The sequence below is a fragment of the Lepidothrix coronata genome, unplaced genomic scaffold (genome assembly GCF_001604755.1).
Source record: "Lepidothrix coronata isolate B3197 unplaced genomic scaffold, Lepidothrix_coronata-1.0 Scaffold416, whole genome shotgun sequence".
Lineage (NCBI taxonomy): Eukaryota > Metazoa > Chordata > Aves > Passeriformes > Pipridae > Lepidothrix > Lepidothrix coronata.
In genome coordinates this window covers 54,733-58,322 of record NW_016690596.1, presented here as the reverse complement: position 1 = coordinate 58,322, position 3,590 = coordinate 54,733, and positions in this window count along the sequence as shown.

Sequence of the window (3,590 nt, the reverse complement as noted above, 5' to 3'; positions counted from 1 at the left end):
TTGTTGGAGGGTGTTTTAGGAGGGGAAAATCAACCCTCCCAAAAAGGACCTGGGCAGTGTTTTAGGAGGGAAAAATCAACCCTCTAAGAAGGATCTGGAGAGTGTTTTAGGAGGGAAAATCAGCCCTCACAAAAAGGACCTGGATATTATTTTAGGAGGGAAAAATCAACCCTCTAAAAAGGATCTGGGCAGTATTTTAGGAGGGAAAAATCAACACCCTCATAAAGGACCTGGACAATATTTTGGGAGGTAAAATTACCCCTCTCAGAAAGGACCTGGAGAGAGTTTTAGGAGGCAAAATTACCCCCCAAACTCCCAAAATCCGTTCCCCAAAGATGCAGCTCAAAAGGAGGGAGATGATTCCCGATTCCCATCTCTGTGTCCACAGCTGAGAAGATTCCAGGTCTGCTCTTCGGGGCTGACCCCTCTCCCTGGTGGGGCTGGAATGTTCCATCCCACCCCAAAAAAAAAAAAGGTGGGATTGAACATTCCAGTGGCCCGGGATGGACACGGAGAGAGCATCATTTTTTGTGTTTATTTTTCCCTGGAATAGCCAAATTTGTGCTCCATTTTATGTGTTTATTTTTCCCTGGAATAGCCAAATTTGTGCTCCATTTTTTGTGTTTATTTTTCCCTGGAATAGCCAAGTTTGGGCTTCCCTTTTTGTGTTTATTATTCCCTGGAATAGCCAAATTTGGGTTTGATTTTTTATGTTAATTTTTTTGTGGAATAGCCAAGTTTGTGCTTCATTTTTTGTGTTTATTTTCCCCTGGAATAGCCAAATTTGTGCTCCATTTTTTGTGTCTATTTTTCCCTGGAATAACCAAGTTTGTGCTTCATTTTTTGTGTTTATTTTCCCCTGGAATAGCCAAATTTGTGCTCCATTTTTTGTGTTTATTATTCCCTGGAATAACCAAATTTGTGCTCCATTTTTTGTGTTTATTATTCCCTGGAATAGCCAAATTTGGGCTTCCCTTTTTGTGTTTATTTTCCCCTGGAATAGCCAAATTTGGGCTTCATTTTTTGTGTTTATTTTCCCCTGGAATAGCCAAGTTTGTGCTTCCCTTTTTGTGTTTATTTTTCCCTGGAATAACCAAATTTGTGCTTCATTTTTTGTGTTTATTTTTCCCTGGAATAACCAAGTTTGTGCTCCATTTTTTGTGTTTATTATTCCCTGGAATAACCAAGTTTGTGCTCCATTTTTTGTGTTTATTTTCCCTGGAATAACCAAGTTTGTGCTTCCCTTTTTGTGTTTATTTTCCCCTGGAATAACCAAATTTGGGCTTCATTTTTTGTGTTTATTTTTCCCTGGAATAGCCAAATTTGTGCTTCATTTTTTGTGTTTATTTTTCCCTGGAATAACCAAGTTTGTGCTTCCCTTTTTGTGTTTATTTTCCTTGGAATAGCCAAGTTTGTGCTTCCCTTTTTGTGTTTATTTTCCCCTGGAATAGCCAAATTTGTGCTCCATTTTTTGTGTTTATTTTCCCCTGGAATAGCCAAATTTGGGCTTCATTTTTTGTGTTTATTTTCCCCTGGAATAGCCAAATTTGTGCTTCATTTTCTGTGTTTATTTTCCCCTGGAATAACCAAGTTTGTGCTTCCCTTTTTGTGTTTATTTTTCCCTGGAATAACCAAGTTTTTGCTTCATTTTTTGTGTCTATTTTTCCCTGGAATAACCAAGTTTGTGCTCCATTTTTTGTGCTTATTTTCCCCTGGAATAGCTTCATTTTGTGCTGGAATAACAAAGCTGGTCCTAAAACAAAGCCCGGCCTGCAGGATCCCTGTTCCCATCACGTCATTCCAGCCAATTCTTTAGTCCAGACCCGTGGTTAAGCCGGGCCTAGGAGTGAGTTCCTGTTGTTCTGATGGTAAATTCTGTGGGATTTTGCTCAGTGGTCTAAATTAGGCTGTGGATTAAGCGCTGGTGAGTTTAAGTGCTGCTCCAACCTTTAGTCCTAAGCTGGTGGTCGAGTCTAGGGCTCTGCTCTGACCCTTGGGAAATCCTCCCTTATTTTCTCCTCCCCCTTCCCTGCCCTCCCCCTTTTCCATCCCCAGCCACCCCACGGCAAATTTGGGGCTGGTTTTAGTCTCGGATTAACCAAAGTCAGCTTTTAATCTGCTTTTTCTCTGTGCTTTGACCTCCTGGTGAGTTTGAACCTCCTCGGGGAGCTTCGTCACGCTTCGGCTTTTGGGCTAAATCTGTTTTTTCCGATGATTTTCCAGTGATTCCTCGATCAGCAGGACACAGCCGGCCCTCCTGACTGCCAGGGCTGGGCCTGCCTGGAAGTTTAACTGGAGCTGGGTTGGGAATTTGTGGACTTTGGCAGCCTCAGCCTCCCATAAAGCTGAGTCCAAGGTCAGGCTTAACTGATAAACCTCCCACACATTTTGTGTATAGGGATTTGTGGATTTGGGAGGGAGAAGGGTCTGGACTGTGGTGGGGATTTGTGGAATTAGGAGGGAGAAGGGTCTGGATGGTGTTGGGGACAAGACCATGAGGCTTTGGAAACCCTCCAGGCCCTGGAGTGGATGCAAAACAACCTTAAACCACAGGGAATCTCTGTGAGGAGAAACTGGGAAATCCCTCCTGAAGTTTCCTGACCAGTCCTGTTTTCCTTTCCCGGGGAATTGTGTGCAGGGACACAATTTTTGGTTAAAGGGATTTGTGGAATTAGGAGGGAGAAGGGTCTGGATGGTGGTGGGGATTTGTGGATTTGGGAGGGAGAAGGATCTGGATGGTAATGGGGATTTGTGGAATTAGAAGGGAGAAGGGTCTGGACCGTGGTGGGGATGAGGCCACGAGGCTTTGGAAACCCTCCAGGCCCTGGAGTGGATGCAAAACAACCTTAAACCACAGGGAATCTCTGTGAGGAGAAACTGGGAATTCCCTCCTGAGCTTCCCTGACCAGTCCCGCTTTTCCCTTCCCAAGGAATTGTGTGTGTGGATTTGTGGAATTAGGAGGGAGAAGGGTCTGGACTGTGTTGGGGACAAGACCATGAGGCTTTGGAAACCCTCCAGGCCCTGGAGTGGATGCAAAACAACCTTAAACCCCAGGGAATCTCTGTGAGGAGAAACTGGGAATTCCCTCCTGAGCTTCCCTGACCAGTCCCGCTTTTCCCTTCCCAAGGAATTGTGTGTGTGGATTTGTGGAATTAGGAGGGAGAAGGGTCTGGACTGTGGTGGGGATGAGACCATGAGCCTTTGGAAACCCTCCAGGGCTTGGAGTGGATGCAAAACAACCTTAAACCACAGGGAATCTCTGTGAGGAGAAACTGGGAATTCCCTCCTGAGGTTTCCTGACCAATCCTGTTTTCCTTTCCCAGGGAATTGTGTGCAGGGACAGCTCATGTGTGGGGATTCGGGGAATTAGGAGGGAGAAGGGTCTGGACTGTGGTGGGGACGAGACCATGAGCCTTTGGAAACCCTCCAGGCCTTGGAGTGGATGCGAAACAACCTTAAACCACAGGGAATCTCTGTGAGGAAAAACTGGGAAATCCCTCCTGAGGTTTTCTGGCCAGTCCTGCTTTTCCCTTCCCAGGGAATTGTGTGCAGGGACAGCTCATGTGTGGGGATTTGTGGAATTAGGAGG